Source organism: Galeopterus variegatus, unplaced genomic scaffold (assembly GCF_000696425.1).
Source record: "Galeopterus variegatus unplaced genomic scaffold, G_variegatus-3.0.2 Scaffold1890, whole genome shotgun sequence".
Classification (NCBI taxonomy): Eukaryota; Metazoa; Chordata; class Mammalia; order Dermoptera; family Cynocephalidae; genus Galeopterus; species Galeopterus variegatus.
This window is the reverse complement of record NW_007728001.1, coordinates 58,957-78,756: the sequence shown is the minus strand read 5'-3', so window position 1 is coordinate 78,756 and position 19,800 is coordinate 58,957. Positions and strand designations below refer to the sequence as shown.

The following is a 19,800-nucleotide window of genomic DNA, read 5'->3' as shown; positions in this document are numbered from 1 at the left end:
CCCAAGCCCAGCCGGGGAGAGAGCAAGTGGCCGCGCTGAGGGAGTCGGGTGCGATACAGGAAGTGGCTGTGGTAGTTGAAACCGAGAGAAGGGGAGAGAGAAAATGGGCGAGGGAACCGGGAGCCCGCCGCCGCCACCCGGCGCCCCCCTGGCGTCCGCTTCCCTGCGGGCTCGGCCCCCGGACTCGCGCTACCCCCCGGCAGCCTCCCCATTCGCCGGGCTTCTGTCCCGGACACCCCAGCTGCCGCCCCGCTGTCTCTCCGCCCGGAGAGGAGTCTGGGACAGGGAGAGGGGACAAGGGAGAGGAAAGGGCAGGGAGGAGCAGGAGAGGGGAGAGGAAAAGCGGGGTGTGTGTCGGCGGAGGGTGGGGTGGGGGCGATTCTGTCAGTTTCAGCCCAGAGGGTGTGTCTTTTATTTATTTATTTTTTAAAAAATTTGTCATGAGTCACATTACACAGACCTCCCCGAGGAGAGGAGGAAGCGGGTGTGGGGAGTGAGGGAGGACGTTTGAGAGAAGTTAATGTTAAAATTCTTTTAATTGAAGGTTTGTAAATCTGCCTGCTTATCCGTTTTCAGGTCGGGTTTTTTTTTGTTTTTGTTTTTCGTTTTTCCTCTTCTCATTTTCACTTCCGTCCCACCATAATGTATTCTAGGGCTATCGTTATTATAAAACACGAATTATTCTTAACTACTTGGAAAGATATCTTAAATACTCACTCTTCCACAAAAAGTTCTTGAACTGTTGGCTTCATGAGTAACTTAAAATAGAATGGTGTCATTGCCTGTTGCTTATTTTCTGAGGTTTCTCTCTCTTTAATATAAATAACTCTATAGAATATGAATCAAAATAGATTATCGAATATATTTACTTAGTCTTTGAACCACAACGTAAAATATCTGTTATTGTAAATTTCTTAGGAAATTCTTGGGACCTATTTATGACAGGTGCTTGCTTGTTTTTATTTTAATGTTGGAAGTGAATTAGGTGTGTGGCAGTTTGGTTTCTGGATCTTTAACTGCATAAACCAACAGTTTACAGTAGAAGCAAATGAAGTAGCAGAATCTAATGGCACCAGAAATTCTCTTGTTATTGGTAAGGCAAACCAAAGCGTGCTTTGAAGGGCTAGGGTTGTTGCAATTCATAACTAAAGTGTTTATAAAAATGAGTCCCATGTGATTATCATTTTTAAGAACCAATTATTTCTGTTTTGGCAAATGCTCTTCCTCTTTATTTTTAGAGGGAGATACTGTTTTCAGAATATTTGGAATATTTCTCCATTTCCATATTAGTAACATAAAAGCGGGGTGTGTGTCGGCGGAGGGTGGGGTGGGGGCGATTCTGTCAGTTTCAGCCCAGAGGGTGTGTCTTTTATTTATTTATTTTTTAAAAAATTTGTCATGAGTCACATTACACAGACCTCCCCGAGGAGAGGAGGAAGCGGGTGTGGGGAGTGAGGGAGGACGTTTGAGAGAAGTTAATGTTAAAATTCTTTTAATTGAAGGTTTGTAAATCTGCCTGCTTATCCGTTTTCAGGTCGGGTTTTTTTTTGTTTTTGTTTTTCGTTTTTCCTCTTCTCATTTTCACTTCCGTCCCACCATAATGTATTCTAGGGCTATCGTTATTATAAAACACGAATTATTCTTAACTACTTGGAAAGATATCTTAAATACTCACTCTTCCACAAAAAGTTCTTGAACTGTTGGCTTCATGAGTAACTTAAAATAGAATGGTGTCATTGCCTGTTGCTTATTTTCTGAGGTTTCTCTCTCTTTAATATAAATAACTCTATAGAATATGAATCAAAATAGATTATCGACCGAATATATTTAGTCTTTGAACCACAACGTAAAATATCTGTTATTGTAAATTTCTTAGGAAATTCTTGGGACCTATTTATGACAGGTGCTTGCTTGTTTTTATTTTAATGTTGGAAGTGAATTAGGTGTGTGGCAGTTTGGTTTCTGGATCTTTAACTGCATAAACCAACAGTTTACAGTAGAAGCAAATGAAGTAGCAGAATCTAATGGCACCAGAAATTCTCTTGTTATTGGTAAGGCAAACCAAAGCGTGCTTTGAAGGGCTAGGGTTGTTGCAATTCATAACTAAAGTGTTTATAAAAATGAGTCCCATGTGATTATCATTTTTAAGAACCAATTATTTCTGTTTTGGCAAATGCTCTTCCTCTTTATTTTTAGAGGGAGATACTGTTTTCAGAATATTTGGAATATTTCTCCATTTCCATATTAGTAACATTGTGTCTTCAGTAGCACTATTAGGAATTTATCTTCATAATTTTTCCAAGTTTTACTTTAAGAATTCTGATGATAAGTTAACTTGTTGAATGTTTGCCATGTTTACTGTATTGCTTGTTTTTGCAAATTTTATATTTAGTATTTTAAATAACATTTCAAAATCTAGTAGAAATGTGGATATAGTTTGCAAATAGAAAATGACCTTGTAGTTTATCGATATTAGAAATATGCAACTTTTATTCAACTTAATGTGAAAAGCCTGAAAATTGAGGTGAAATTGAGGTGAACCTTAATTTGCTGAAAAGTTTTAAAGATTTTGAAAATCAAAGGGAGTGCACAAGAAGTTAAATTGCCCCCATTCTAGAAAAGTCATTTCTTCTCTCTAGAAGTTAGCAGATAAGTGCTTCATAAAGGAGTGGCTCCTGTCTGTTTTGCATGTTGGGAAATCTGACACGTATGTGGTGTGGTAACTGCTACGTGTTGGCAACTGTTGGCAACTGTAAACGTGTTTTAACCAGTCTGTTGACTATTTCTTTTTCAGGTAGTTGTATGCTGTAATGCTTTTTCCCCCTCCCTGATCCCTTTCCTTTCCTCCTCCTGCAACCATCATGTAATAACTTTGAAGCGCTTTAAAACTTCATTGGTGATATCCCTAACTAAGATAAGTCATGTTATTTCTCACATAGTCTCTCATTTTAACCAGTTTTAGTACCACAGTAACAAGAGCCACTGTCAGGGTTTTTTGGTGGTCCTAAGTCTTATTGGAAAACAACAGCAGCAACAACCGCGCCCCCTCCCGCCCCCAACACAATGAAGTTTACACATAGCAATGATTATCTCAATACCTTAGTAGCCTTTAAACTTTGGTCTGCACAATCCAGGCCAGTAGTTGCCTTCCTAGGGGGCTCAGACAGGGTCAGGCTCAGACAAGCTCAGAAAATGATGTGAAAGTTGTTGTGGTATGTGGTGCTGCTGACTTTGGTGCTATGAATGTGAATAAATGTTACTAGAAATATCCATTTGGGTGTCTATTGAGATCTTTCCATATCCATTCTGTGACTCTGATTGGGTTATAACTAATACCGTACATAAATATGCTCCTTTTACGGAAAGAATGCAGTTCATTTGTGTTTGGAGAAATTCTTTTTTTTATACCCAAGGTGGGTTAAGTTATGGCTTTGGGTGGTTTTTATCCTGATTATTTGTTTTCACTTTGTTGTTTTCCAGCAGTTTCAAAGTGCAGTCCAGTTGAGCTAAGATGTTTACCTGAGAAGTTCTTTTGGCCGTAGTGCAGTTGAGTCCTTGTAGCAGTTTATTAGTTCATTGGGTCCTGTTGACTTTAACTATTAAATTGTATTATTAACCACAAGATTCTCAAAAGATTCCATTATCTTAAAAAGGACAAGGTTTTAGGGCCGAGCCCATGGCGCACTCGGGAGAGTGTGGCGCTGGGAGCGCAGTGGCACTCCCGCCGCCGGTCCCTATCCTATATAGGGATGGCTGGTGCGGCTGGTCAAAAAAACGAAAAAAAAAAAAAAAAAAAAGANTGCGCCACCGGGCCGGCCCCACAGCTTAACTTTTTAACTTACTTTTATTTTTCTGCTTGGAATTCCACCAAGAGAGTCGTTTTGGTTAAGAAGTTTGTTCTAAGCTCTGGGAGGACAAAGTGGATGTCATTGGTTGTATGTTACTGTGAGCTTAGTTTAGCTTGCTTTACACCTCCCAGGACATTTGCTCAGTTGTGCACATTTGATCTTGGAAGGCAGGTAATTTGTGAGCAGCACTTTGGAGGAGATAAAAGCCAACATTTCTGGTTACTATACAGTTTATGCCATGTTATAAACTCACAATTATTATAATAGTTATATTATTCCCCCCCCCTTTTTTGTAACAGATGAACAATCAGATTCAAACACATTAAATATCTAGCCTAAAAGTTCGGTAACTTGTATGAGGTAGTGCCTGAAATCAAACCCAGATTTTCTGATTCCAGATCCTAAATTCCTTTTAATAAATCCTGAGTGGTGTGTTTACTGCAACATAGAGAATCTGTGAAGAGGGTGACAGAGAAGGGTACAGGGTAATATAATTGCTTCTATTTATTGCGTACCTACTCTTTCTCAGTTTCTGCTGGCTGATTTGTATTATCTTTAAACCTTACAAACTCTCCATGATAGGCAGTGCTCTCATATATGTGGAAATTAGGACTCAGAAAAATTAAATACAGTTTGTTTGGTCATACATTTAGTAATTGGAAGTCAGGATTTCTGTTTTACTCTGGCAGACTCCACAGTCTGTGCTCTGTCTATGTCACACTGTTTCCACTCTAATGAATCTAGAACTCAGACTAGTTCAGGAATGTCATGGGATAAATGGACTCTTGTTGGACAAGTCTGGGAACTTAACAGCTGTTTACCATTGTTTCATTTGAAAATGCATTCTGAGGGCTAGCTGGTTGCTCAGTTGTTTAGAACGTGGTGCTGATAACACCAAGTGCAGGGTTTGATCACTGTACTGGCCAGCTGCCAAAAAAAAAAAAAAAAAATGTGTTTCGAGTTCTTAGTTGCAAATATAAGAACAGGTGTGTTTGTAATTTGGGGGACTTTCCTATAACATCAAAAGATGATAGCTTTGACACTTGAAGTGTTGAACTATAGGAATCATGGGCTATTTTTTCCCTGAATTTAATGGACCGTTTTCCTTTCAGTGCATCCTTGCTTTTTTTCTGTTCTGATTCAGCACTGCAATTGTGATAAGAAAATTTGTAGAAAAATTAGTGGAGGTTAACAAAAATGTCTTGAAATATTTTGGGTAGATCTGATTTCCATACAAACCAGATTTGAGGAAAGACAGTCAAAATGAGATTAGGACAGACTGGAAAGGTTAGAATTCTTAGAATTGCACTTTGAAGTTTGAGTAAAACAGTGGCTAGCAAAATTAGAAATACAGGTTAGAAATATAAATGAATTAAACATGGGTTAGATAATTTTATGGAAAATCCTCAGTTAATTGTTAAATAGCCCCATACCATGTCACAATTTGTTTATTAATGCTGCTGTTAAGCACGGTACTGGGCTCAGTAGAGCAAGGTCTGACCTAGCATATTAGTTCTTATGAATGTTGATATCATGGAATATCATCCACTTTTGGTAATGCTCTCACAGAGAATATTGAATATTTGTTGGGGCTATATGTTATTTGAAAGTTTGTATTAAAACTAATGTCCTCTTTTTTTTTCTTTTGTTACTTAAATACTAACAAGAGCTTTACGTGTGGTTACTTCAGTCTAGTCTTGGTCTGTTTAGATCCTCAGTTTTAGCATGTTTCTGTCTTTTGGAGAGTTTTTAGAAAGTTCTTGAAATAATCCCTTAGGACACTTTTCTAATTTCTCTTACTTGTTTCTGCTTTCTCCAGTTGATTCTGATTGTTGAGGAATGGTAATACTTCTTGTGTGGAAAAGAGTTATTTGTGCAATTGGGGATCTGGTATGTGGCCACTTGCAGTAACCCTATTTATCTTCAATGAAATTATGTCCTAAGAATTAGACATTTGTGAATTAACAAGAGTATATTAGCCAGAAAGGAAGAGTGCTAATATTGGGACAAAAGGTTGAATCAGATATGAGAAGATTATGCAGATGTAATTCTATAAAATCCATGAAATTAGTGTTGTATGAAGAGTAAGGTAAAAATAATAGTTAAATGCTAATTTTGGGGCATTTAAAAAGTTTTGATTGGGGGGCTGTGTATTTCTTCTAATGTCTTCTTGTGTTGATTGTAATTTTTATTGAAGTTATGGTTCGATTTTAGAAAAAGTAATAATAAGACCCCAGAACTGCCAACTTTTTAGATTTTAATATATAACAAGACAACATGCTAGAAAATAAGCGGTTTTTAAAAGTGCATAATTGAGAAGATAAGACACTAGGAAGATAGTTATTGTTGAATTTTGGTTTTAAAGGAAATAGCTGACAGGGCCGGCCCTGGGTTTGGATCCTATATAGGGATGGCTGGTTGGCTCACTGGCTGAGCGTGGTGCTGACAACACCAAGTCAAGTGTTAAGATCCCCTTACCCGTCATCTTTAAAAAAAAAAACAGTAAACATCCATTCCTTAGAAAGGAGACTTGGAGTTTGTTTTTTAGTACTACCATTCTGTCAACCAATTAGTGCTCTTAACTTTGGTTCTAATAATTTTCTCCATTTACAAAATAAAACCTTTTTAGAAATATAGTAGTTGGTAGTGAACCAATGTTTGTGAAGAAAATTTGAAAGAAAAACAAAGAAAACAAATAATCAGGATAAAAACCACCCCAAGCCATGACTTAACCCACCTTGGGTATAAAAAAATGGATATAGAAAGATCTCAATAGACACCCAAACATCCTAAGGAAGATAATGTGTATTTGTTGTCAAATGTATCTAATTTTTGTATGCATCTGTACTTAAGTTCATTACACATAGATGTTCAGCAAATGTTTGTGGAATTGAGTTTTGTGTTGATTAAAGAATATCAGTGGAAACATCACAAGTATAGGTTAAAGTATAAGGAAACTAATTTTAAGTTTAAGTATAAGGAAACTTATTTTACTCGTTATTAGCATAGTGAGTAATTAAAAGCTCATTAAGGAAAATTTCACTTTGTTGTTTTCCAGCAGTTTCAAAGTGCAGTCCAGTTGAGCTAAGATGTTTACCTGAGAAGTTCTTTTGGCCGTAGTGCAGTTGAGTCCTTGTAGCAGTTTATTAGTTCATTGGGTCCTGTTGACTTTAACTATTAAATTGTATTATTAACCACAAGATTCTCAAAAGATTCCATTATCTTAAAAAGGACAAGGTTTTAGGGCCGAGCCCATGGCTCACTCGGGAGAGTTATGTAGTTGGAAAAGGGAGGAGTATTTTAATAGCCTCTTCATATCATTGTTGATAATTTTCTTTGATACTACATCAAAACTTGGCAGGTGGTAGTTTCTTGAAGGCTAGTTGCAGTGTGGACTCTGAAGTCCTATCAGTGAACATTTTATACTCCGTTACATTAAAATTCATTGCATGGGTCTTTTGGAAAATATTTGTTCACTGAGTTATGCAGATCTTCTGAATGATGACACATTGCATTAGACAATATGAAAAAATCACATTCACTAATATTACTGCAGATATCATCAGAAGAATCTTTAAGTGTTGAAAAGCTTTTAAGCTCATGTTGCTAAGTACACGTTTTCTAAAATTCTAGTTTTTGCTTGAAAGCTGGAATTTTATTATTGGCAACTAATGTTGCTGATTATTTTCCTTGAAATGATAGGCACACTTCATTCATTTTCAGGACCTAAGTCTGAATAACCATAGTTTGTCTGTCAGTTGTTTTTGAAGTAATAATGGTGTTTCATGAAAAATTGGCTTATTCAGTTTGTAAGTAATTTGCATAAGTGCTTTTTCCTAAAGGCATTCATCATACTTAGTATGTGGCAAAAGTGCTTCATGTGTACATCCCATTTTGTCACACAGAATATTAAAAGACATTTTCTTAAAGGTCAAGATTTAATAAAATTAATAGTTTTTCCTGCTTCATCAAGAACATTTTTAAGTGAGACTAGCCCTCCCTCCCCCCCACCTTCCACCACCATGGGTGGTTAGATGTGAAGAACACTATGAGTAGTACAGTTGGTGACACTGCCTTGATTCATGCTAATGGATTAGTAGTTTTACTCACCTTTTCTTTTTGCACCACAAGTGCAAATGTCAACATAGGAAAGAAGGCAAAACATTAGTATTACTACGAAAACGGTTTTGATCTTGTGAACCACTGAAAGGATCTTAGGGGTTCCCCGGGGTCTGCAGATCACACTAGGGAACCTTTAGGATAGATGATTGGTTCACAGACTTAATGCCTTCCTTTTATGGTAATGGGAGTCTGAATTTAAAATATCATTGTCGACCTCTGTGTATATTGAACATCTCGGACTGAAGTAGGTTGAGTAATACCTCATAAAAAATTTAAAGTTCCTTGTGTAGGAATTTTCTTAGCATAATATATACTATGCTACTTATTTTGGATAGTTTTTTATATTCTTGGTCTTATTATTGCTCTGTATATTTCACCCTGTAGTAGCACTAATTTTAAAACTTATGTGTTTTAAAAAAAATGTTTCATATATTTGTTTTCTCCGAATTTCCCCGATACCAAAAATTTAGTAATAAGTTTGGTATAAATTTATTTGATTCATAGGCTGTTATTCCAATTATATAATCTTTAGGAAGCAGTAAGAAAAACTAATTTTAATTTTAAAATGATGTAGTAATCATTTATTTCTAATTTGAGTATGTTCCAAATTTGATTTGAAGAAATCTGTTGTTGATATTATCCATGGTATATACCTTCCTTTTCTGTACTAATATATTTACATCTTTTATTTATTTTATTTATTTTAATTGACACACTGTAATTGTACATCCTCTTGGGGTATACAAGCTGATGTTTTGATACATATATATGTTGTATAATAATTGGGTCAGGGTTGCTAATGTAACCATCATCTCACACATTTATCATTTCTTTGTGTTGAAAAGATTTGAAAGTCTCTTCTCTAGCTATTATGTAACGTACAAAGCTTGACTGATAAGCGCAATAGAACACCAGAACTTATTCCTATTTATATATTTACATCTTAAAAAAATAAAAGTAACCTAACTAAGAGAAAAGGATAAGAAACTGAAGAGTATACCTTTGTTTTAATGGTTTCTCTGGCATTTTTTTTCCTTCTGTTGTATATATTTAATGTTTTCCACGAAAAAAGGCTTCAGATTAATTCATTTCTCTTTCAAGCCATACATCTTCCAAAAGGTTTGAAAAATCTGTTTTTTACCTCCATGTTTTATTAAAATTAATAATATTCAAATTTTGTTTTGAATGGTAGGAAGACAAACTGGTGATTCTCTCATTCTTTTAGAATAATCAGAGAATGCCAGAAAGATCCCAAAGAAAACTGGCACAATTTTAGAGGATCCCAAGTTGGAACCATAGGAGTTCCAAAAGAAATGCTCAGTAAAATGAAATATATGTAAAATTTTATGTAATGTGCTTCACAGTATAACAGAATGTATTAGTTTGTCACTTATTCAGGTGACAACTTTTACTGCCTGTTATGTGCCAGAGTTTGTTTTGTCAATCAGGTATAATCTCTACCCTTACAGGATTTATAGCCTGCATCCTCCACTAATCACATAAATCACAAACTAAAATAAACTTTACCTAAGGGAGGTATATGTTGACATGAGAATATATATCAGGTGCTCTCCCCTAGCCTGGTGCATCAAAAACGTAATGTTGGATTTGAAATCTGAAGGGTGAATATTATGTTAACCCAGAAAATTTGGGAGAAGGGAAAGCAGTGTTTCTACTAGGGGGAACAGCATGTGTACAGGCCCAAAGGTGAGTGAAAGCGCAGTGATTTTGGGCAAGTTACAGACCTGTGTAGAGTGAACAAAGAGGAGAGAGTGCTAAGGTAGGGACCAGATCAAGCAAGGCTTATAGGCTGTGTTAAGGATTTTGGTCTTTTTTTTCTGAGGCTCATGAGAAGGCATTGACAGTTTTAAGCAATGGGATGACATCATTTTTATTTTTTAAAAATGTTACTATTGTTTAGAGTGTAGAACAGATTGGAAGGCGGCTTGAGTATAGATTGGAAGGAGCTCAAGAAGAGATTGGCTGGAGGCTAGTCTAGAGGTGATGGTAACAAGTGATGGTGGATTATCTAAAATGTCTGTTGCCTGGAATCATTTTGGTAGGTAGTCTGTGACTCTCATTTTTCTTTTCTAGAAAGAAGAGTGTTTGGGGCTATCGGGATATGTTAAACTGAAGTAGTTAGAGGGAGATTCATTCAACAAATTAATTGCCTACTCTGTGGGAGACTCTATGCTAGGTGTTGTGATGTGGTTGTGATGTCTGTATTATATATAATATAGCTATGTAGAAGTCATCGAATGATAGATTATAAAGCTTTAAATATAAGAAAAAGAAAATTGGTCTATAGTATTTATATTTAAATGAGGAAATATTTTGTATAGAAAAAAATAATTGTTATTTTTGAAAGGTTTTTAATTTTGGTTTTGGCAGTTAGAATTTTACTTATAGAAAGGGAAAATGTCAAGCAGCACTTTTTTAAAAGAGTGTCTAGGTAATTAATATGTTCCTGTAAAAGATTCAGATAGTACAGTTGTATTAAAAGCCAAACCTAAAATACTCCTTTCGTCTTCTCTCCATATCCTATTCATCCTCTCCCCACAAACTGTTACCAAGTTTGTTTTATATCCTTCCAGATTTTGTACAATGGATGAGGTGATTTAGGAAGAGTCATCTTGTATTGGTGCAGGATGGATTGAAGAAGGGAAAGACAGGATGCAGAGTGACCAGTTAGAGGACTGCTGCATTTGTCCAGATGTAAAGAGTATTTCTTGAATTGAGATAGCTACAGTAGGATTGAAAAGGAAAGTAAGAATAAGGAAGCCTTGGTGAAGTAGATAGAGGTAGTCGGGGAAAGGGAGAACTCAAAGATGGCTTATTTTACGTGTATCCATTCTCCAGCATAAAGCTAATATGCCTACAGAAGGTAATTTGCAGTCATAGAAGTGAGTCTATAGACCCTCTCTTTTTCAGCCATTAGTACACAGTTGGTTCCTGACACTTTCCAGCTTTTACTCCTCCACAATTGAATTGATTGGCAGAGCAGTGGGTTGGAGAATAGGAATAAGGCTTGACTATTAGCTGGCTGTGTGGGCAGAAGAGGGTAGGAAGAAAGGAAAGGAAAGGGACTCTGGGGTCTCTGGCTATATGCTATTGGGACATGAGGTTGAGTTGCAAATTTCTCCTTCTAATTAATTTTGATGTTTTGTCATAACCTGTGTTATATAGATTGTTGGTGTTTTTATAAACATAGACATTTTATAAATAATTTCAAAATATATATGACTTATACGTGGATTGAAAACTATCCCACTTTGAAAGGAACTTTTAGAGAGAATTCTAAGAAACAGTGCAATGTTGGGGGGAGGTCTCAGGGAAAGCTTCTCATAAAGAGTGAGTTTAGCTGAGTCATGAATTTAAAGGGTTCAGAGGAAGGGGAGGTTTGGAGGCAAGGGATATAGGTAGTAGGAACTGCATGATAGCAAGGCATGTTTGAGAGAGCTATGTAAGAGTAGTATCAGATGCAAGGGAGGGTAGTGGAGGAGATGAGATCTCAGTCAAAAGTGTACCTGAACTGCTGTCACTAAACTGTAGAAAACCAGTTTCATGTTTCCCACATTTAAAAATAGAAAATGTTTTAAATTTAACACTGGTAAGATGAAATTGTGCTTTTGCTATGTCCTGACTATTCTTTTCCTTTGTCTAGACATATTTGGCATAATCAACAGAAACTATTGGATAAGTGGGTACACGCAAGAGAAATGAGTAATAGGTCCAAATAAATCACTTTTGTATGAGCTAATTATCATAACTTGAGGACTGCTTGTATTGTTACAAGCAGTAATATAACTTGGGGACTTATTGTTAGTGTTTATTAATATCTTATGGTATATAGAACCTCTTATCTCCAATTCAACTGTGTATTTCTTCTACCCATCCTTACTCTCCTAACACCCTCTACTGCTCCCCCCACCCCCGCCCAAAGAAAAAGAAGAAGAAAGGTAGCATGATATACTATCTCTATGAAAATCCTGCCACTCTTGGGTTTTTGGTTTTGTTTGTTTTTTTTTTAAAAAAAGATGACCGATAAGGGGATCTCAACCCTTGGCTTGGTGTTGTGAGCACCACTCTCAGCCAGTGAGCCAACCAGCCATCCTTATGTAGGATCCGAACCCATGGCCTTGGTATTATTAGCACCGCACTCTCCCGAGTGAGCCATGAGCTGGCCTTTGTTTTTGTTTTTTTGGTGAAGAAGTACAATGTCGTAAGGTGGGAAGAATATATGATGTATTTATACAACTGAAAAGAACTGCAGTCCAACATTCCATTTCTGTCAGACGGAAGTCTTAGGAAAAGGTTTACTTCTACCAAGATATTTTGACCTCTTGGATACTATAAATCATATAATTTTTTTGCTTTATCTTTGTTAAGTCATAGAGTTTAAAGCCAAACTTATGGCTGTAATTTGTTATGTAGTACTCTGTAGTCTCTGTGGTCTGGATATTAACCTCCGGCCTTTATCTTTTATGGTATTGGATATCCTGGTTTTTATCTTGTGTATTTTCCTGTTTTTTTGTACATATTTTTGTATACTAATAGCTGATGGCCCTGTTCCACACCAGCGAAGTTGGCATCTTTATAGGAGGAGAGGGTTTGGGTCCCAGTATCTGTAACTTTTTAAAAAGCTCACCAGGTGGTGCTGATGTCCACCTACAGTTTTGTGGGGTTTTTTTGGGGGGGGTGGGGGGTGGGGGGGAGGTACCACTACAAAAGCAAAAATAATTAAATGTGACTACATCAAACTAAAAAGCTCTGCAGAGCAATAGCAAAGGAAACAATCAACAAAATGAAATGGCAGCCTATGGACTGGGAAAAATATTTGCAAGCCATATACAAGATAAGGGGGTAATATCCAAAATTTATAAAGAACTTTTACAACTCAATAGTGGAAAAATAAATAACCCTGATAAAAAAATGGGCAAAGGACCTGAATAGACATTTCTCCAGAGGAGACATAAGAATGGCCAACAGGAGGGCTGGCCCGTGGCTCACTTGGGAGAGTGTGGTGCTGATAACACCAAGGCCACGGGTTCGCATCCCTATGTAGGGATGGCCAGTTAGCTCACTTGGGAGAGCGTGGTGCTGACACAATCAAGTCAAGGGTTAAGATCCCCTTACCAGTCATCTTGTTAAAAAAAAAAAAAAAGAATGGCCAACAGGAATATGAAAAGGTGCTCAACATTATTAATCATCAGGAAAATGCAAATCAAAACCACTATGTAGGGCAGCCTGTTAGCTCAGTTGGTTAGAGCTCTTTGTTATAACACCGAGGGTTTGGATCCGTACCAGCCAGCTGCCAAAAAAAAAAAAAAAGGATAAGAAAAACCCACTGTGAGATATTACCTCACACCCATTATGATGGCTGTTATCAAAAACTCAAGAGATAAATGTTGGCCAGGGTGTATGCTGTTGGGAATATAGATTGAAGCACCCATTACGGAAAACAGTTCGGAAGTTTCTTTTTTATTAGCATTTTCATTGTTACAAATCGTACTTCTTTATGTCCTTTATCCAATCTCTCCCCTTCTCCTCTTCCTCCCCACCCCCCACCATAACCATAGATTTGTTCTCTCCATCTGACTGATTAGCTGCTCCTCTGTTGGTTTGTTGCCTAGATGATCTGTCTAGTACTGAGACAAGTTATGATGCAGTCCTTCCCTATCATATTACTGTGGAGTGTACTTTGTGGAGAGAGAGGACCTCTTTTTTTTTCTTTTTTTTGGCCTCTGATTGGTGCCTCTCCTTGTGTCAATGAAGTTGAGAGTCTGGCGTGCCATCTGCATGGTGGCTGTGACTGCCGCTATGGAGACTAACAACCGCTTTTGTGGCAGCCAAGGCAATCGCGGTGGCTATGGAGGGCTACCCGTGTGAAAGTGGTGTTTTTGGTAGGCTCTTTACCTGGTTGCAGCTGGGTTCAGCTTCCCCCAGCTCCATGCCTCAGGGTTCTAATGGAGGTTTCTAAAGAAATTAAAAGTAGAACTGCTGTATCAGCAATCACTCTTCTGGGCGTATACCTAAAGGAAATGAAATCACCACCTCTTAAAGATATCTGCACTCATATTTGTTGCAACATTATTCACAATAGGCTAGATATGGAAACAACCATGTGTTGGTTGTCCAAAAACAACTTGGTTTTTCCTTATTGATGTGCCAGCAGATAAACTGTGGTAAATGTATACAATGAAATGTTATTCAGCCCTAAAAAAGGAGATCATGCCATTTGCCACAACATGGATGAACCAGGAGGATGTTATACTAAGTGTAATAAGGCAGACACTGAAAGAAAACTATTGCATGATCTTACTTACATGTGGAATCTAAAAAAAAGAAAGAGTCAGACATACAGAGATAGAGAATAAAACAGTGGTTACCAGAGACAGGTGCGTTGGGAGTAGGAAATGGGGAGATACAGGTCAGAGATTACAAAGGGGCAGATATGTAAGATGAAAGAGTCTAGAGGTGTATAATGTACAACATGAGTTAAAATTGTACTGTATTTGGTATTCCTGCTAAATGAGTATATTTTAACTGTTCTTGCCACAGAAAACAAAACAAAACAAAAATGGGTAACTGTCAGGTGATGGATATATTAATTTGCTTCACCATAGTAACCATTTTATTGTTTATATGCATCCCATAATATCATGTTATATACCTTAAATATACACAATAAAATATATTTAAAAAATAAATATATAGTTGATGTGAAATAAATAAAAGCTCCACCTAGAATTGAGAATCACTATTTTAGAGCAGGAGTGGGCAGATGTTTTCTGTACAGGACTAGATAGTAAATATCTTAGGCTTTGAGTGCCATATGGTCTGTCACAACTACTCACAACTAGTCAACTCTTCCACTGTAGTAAGAAAGCCTTAGACGATATGTAAATAAATGGGTGTGGCTGTGTTTCAGTAAAACTTTATTTGCAAAAATGAGGGGAAAGTATTTGGCCTGAGGGAAATAGTTTGATGCCTTTGTTATACAGACTGAACTTTTAATTAACTATGCTATAATGTAATGGTAGTGGTTGGTGATGAACCAAAACTGTGTTTGAGCTAACTTACTGAGATGAATGACTTTGTTTTTAATGCTATTTTGTCCCCTTAATTGTATTTAGATTTCTAATTTATTAAGTTATCTATTTGGCTTGCAATTCAATATGTGATAATTTATTAATTAAATATTTTTCTCTCTTTGGTATCTTCCTCTTTCTATTTTATAATATACCTGTGTGAACAGAATATCCCTCTGGTCATGTCTCAGATTTTTTTTTTTTTAAATTAAAGATGACCGGTAAGGTGATCTTAACCCTTGACTTGGTGTTGTCAGCACCACACTCTCCCAAGTGAGGTAACTGGCCATCCCTATATAGGAATCCGAATCTGTGGCCTTGGTTTTATCAGCACCACACTCTCCCAAATGAGTCGCGGGCCAGCTTATGTCTCAGATTTTTTGGAATAGCTGTAACTTAGAAAATTCAGTTGATTGCAATAAAGATTTAAGATTCTGGGGCCGGTCCGGTGGCGCACTCAGTAGAGTGCGGCGGTTGGGAGTGCGGCGGCACTCCCGCCGAGGGTTCGGATCCCATATAGAGACCGGTCTGCTCACTGGTTGAGCACGGTGCAGGTGTGACACCGAAGGATGCGATCCCGTTGCCGGTCGCGGTAGGGGCGCGACACCAAGGGTTGCGATCCCGTTACCGGTCACGAAAAAAGACAGAAAGGAAAAAAAAAAAGATTTAAGATTCTTATAGTTTTATAATTCTTATACTTTATTTATTTATTTATTTATTTTTCCTTCCTTTTTTTTGTCTTTTTTCATGACTGGCAACGGATCGCAACCCTCAGTGTCGCGCCCGTACCGGACCAGGATCAGCCACAGGATCACAACCCTCGGTGTTGCTCCCGCCCCTCGCTCAGCCAGTGAGCGGCCGGTCTGCATGTGGGATCCGAACCCTCGGCGGGAGCGCCACCACGCTTCCCAAGCGGCGCACTATAGCAGTGCGCCACCGAGCCGGCCCATAATTCTTATACTTTTATGAACAGGTTAAGAAATTAGGATAAAAATAGTTTGTCAGATAGTGTTATACTTGTCCTTATTTAGGTTTGGAAAGTGATTAATGAATCACTAGGTTGGAATCTGTGGAACTGTATTGTAAGCTGGTTTAAGTGAGGAAATAGGCAGAATCAATGGTAGGACAAGGTACTTTGCTGGTATTTATAGAACCTTGAATTTTTTGTTTGTTTGCTTTGAAGCAGAAGTACTTTGTTTTTCTTAAGTCAGTTAATTAAGAGTGATGTTCGGGGCCGGCCCGGTGGCGCACTGGATAGTGCGCCGCTTGGGAAGTGCGGCAGCGCTCCCGCCCAAGGGTTCGGATCCCACATACAGACCGGTTCCCGTTGCCGGTCCCCGGTCCGGTACGGGGGCAACACTGAGGGTTGCGATCCGTTGCCGGACACGGAAAAAAGACAAAAAGACCAAAAAAAAAAAAAAAAAAGAGTGATGTTCATTGTGACATTGTTAACTACCACCTTACCTAATAGTTTGTAAAAAGATGCATTATATTAGTTAATTTCTCAGCAAAGGTACATTTATTTGGTATGAATTAAAGATGTGAATTTTTCACTTCAGTGAGAAATAACTCAGAAAACTGTTGTTTAATTTTTGTTTCTTCCATTTATAGAACCCCTATAGTAGAACATTAGTTGTTTCTAGATCAAAAACATTCTCATTTATCCTGAGAAAGTCTACTTTCTCACTGTCCTCTTTTTACCCTTCTAGTGAATTAAAATTGATGTGGCACACAAATTAATTATGACTTAGAGTGGTTCATCTTAGAGGCAATACTTTAGTAGTTTCACCCTGCCACTTTTTCAAGGGCTTGCCAGTTAGTCAGTTGGTTAGACAGTGGTGCGGATAACACCAGGGTCCAGGGTTTGATTCCTGTACCATTCAGCTGCTAAACCTCCCCCCAACCCCCCAAACCAAAAAAACTATACTTTGCTCACTCTTAGAATTATAGAATGGGAGGCTGTTGCATAGTGGAAGACCATGATCTTTGGAGATATAGTGGCTCTATTCTTTCCTAGCAGTGCTACCTTGGGCAAATTACTTACCCTCTCCAAATTTCTTTTTCCTTGTGTTAGTTAGGCTAAGTGGGATAGTTAACATAAAGATGTCTTTCTTATGTGTGGCACAGAGTGCATTTTGTAACAGAATCCCTTCTTCATTCTTGTGTCTCCCTGCATTTTCCCAATCCAGTTTACAAAACTGCAGCTGAGGTGATCTTTCTAAAGCCTAAAAGTAGTCATGTCTTTTCTTCTTTAAAATCCTTCATTGTTTCCCCATTAGCCTTAGTATGCTCTTGAGGGCCTACAGGATTTCTGCAGCCTTGTGGTTTATTCTTCCATTGGGCCTGCTGACTCCTTAGGCTCACAGACCTCCAAACTAATGTTCTTGTTCATTTCATTTTGCTTGCAACCCTATCTTCTCCTTACATTCCCCTTCCCTGCCCCCAAGCTCCTTTTGCTGTTCAGAATATTAGGAGAGAGAGAGAGAATTCCCATCCTTCATGTGTGTATGATAAGATTAAGAGCTATGTAATAAAGACCACTGGGCTACGATTCAGATCTGGGTTCTAGTCCTAGCTCCTCCATTTACTAATTAGGGAATCCTTGGACAAATAGTATCTCTGAGCTTTATTTAATACCTTCACCTGTCAAACCAGGACATCTGTGTAGTTTATTTTTGTGGAAATGCTTAGAAAACTAAATAATTATATATAACTGTTAAAAACGTTACTATTAAGTGTATATTTTGGGTATTGATTTTTGTTTTTTTGGTTTTTTTTTTGGTGGCTGGCTGATACAAGGATCCTGTGCTCTAACCAACTGAGCCAACCGTTATCTTGGGTATTTATAAGAAAGCAGCATTTCCTAATGTTTGAAGAGAAAGATTATGCTGTAGATTGAATTTTGTCCCATCACCCAGATTCATACGTTGAAGCCCTAACCCCCCATGCGACTGTATTGGAGATAATGCCTTTAAGGGGGTGATTAAGGTTAAGCGAGGTCATTAGAATGAAGCTGTGATCCAGTAGAACTGGTGTCCTTATGAAAGAGGAAGAGACATCAGAGATTGGTCTTTCCTTGACATGTGAGAACACAGTGAGAAGATGGCTTGTCTGCAAGTGAAGAGATCCCTTACCAGAAGCAGAACCCTGCTGGAACCTTGATTTTGGCCTTCCCAGCCTCCAGAACTGTGAGAAAATAAATCTGTTGTTTAAGCTACCTAGTCTATGGTACTTTGTTAATGGCAGCCCAAGCAGGTGAACATAGATTAAAGTATAACCACCCTGTAGGATGGCAAACTAGAGTGATTTATCAGATAACATTTTAATGAATAACACAACCATCTGTAACTTAGTGGACTATTTTAGAAAACAGCCTCAGTAATTTGAATTACCTTCATAGATTCTTTTTGTCTGTGTGACATGGCCTTTTTTTGAAACCTACCTCCAACCCCCCCTGTATTAATCCATTTTTGTTTCTTATAANGGCCTTTTTTTGAAACCTACCTCCAACCCCCCCTGTATTAATCCATTTTTGTTTCTTATAACATATACACTGAACTGGGTGATTTATAAAGAAGATGAAATTTATTGCTTACAGTTTTTGAGGCTGGGAAGTCCAAAGTCCATCTGGTGGTCACAACAGTGACCCAGGGGACTCACATTGCAAGATGGTAGAAGCAGAGAGAGCAGAGAGACAGAGCGCTTCTCCTCCCTCTTCTTTTAAAGTCCTCAGAACCATGCCCCTGACCACCATTTTTAATCCATTCACTGTTGCATGGCCCTATAATCTAATCACCTCTTCAAGGCCCCACATTACAGTTACCATAAGAGGATTTCCCACCCTCTTTACAGTCACAGTGGGGGCTAAGTTTCTAATACATAAAACTTGGNAAAACTTGGGGGACACAATTCAAGCTTCAGTGAGTTTTGGGGGGACATAATTCAATCTGCTGTACCCCACACCGTATAAAAGTTAAAGCATTTAGGATGTATTTGGCTGTAAGTAATAAAAGGCTTGAACAGTAAGGAACATTTATTATTTTATATAAGAAATTCCAAAGTAGGATTTTCCATGGATTGGTTAATTCTTTAGCTCAGTGTCATCAAGGATTTGAGTTCTTTACATTTTCCCTCTCCTCCTTGGTGGGGTGGTAGTGAGGTAATATTAGCCTTATTTTAGTGTCCTGGTGTTTGCAAGATGGTTGCAGTAAAAATATGTGGTTGTTGTAGAACATTTGGAAATGTCACAAAAGGGAAAGGATGAAAAATGTCACTCATAATCTAACTATTAACATACTAATGTAGCTCCTCTCATTATCTGGTGTATTAGTTTGTATAGGTATTAATTATACCCCCCAAAATTAGGTCACACTGTATACACACAAATATATTCTGTTTTTTTCCCCATTAAGGTATATCAAGAGAATTTTCCATGTCATTAAAAATTCTTAGTAAAAACTGGGCCAGCCTGTGGCTCACTTGGGAGAGTGTGGTGCTGATAACACCAAGGCTACAAGTTTGGATCCCTATATAGGGATGACTGGTTGGCTCACTTCGGAGAGTGTGGTGCCGACAACACCAAGTCAAGGGTTAAGATCATCTTTACTGGTCATCTTTAAAAAAAAAAAAATTCTTAATAAAAATAAATTTTTTCTGATATTGAAGCAATGGCCATTGAAAAAATTGGATACAGAATAATATAAAGAATATTAAAAATCACTCATATCTCACCACCATAT

General features: G+C 37.7%; 1 protein-coding gene across 1 annotated transcript in view; it reads left to right on the top strand.

Annotated features, from left to right (window-relative positions):
* Nucleotides 1-19,800, top strand: part of LOC103595929 (abl interactor 1-like) — a gene marked incomplete at its 3' end in the record, with an annotated part of 75,796 nt that overhangs the window by 1,211 nt on the left and 54,785 nt on the right. The gene's annotated exons all lie outside the window — the stretch shown is intronic.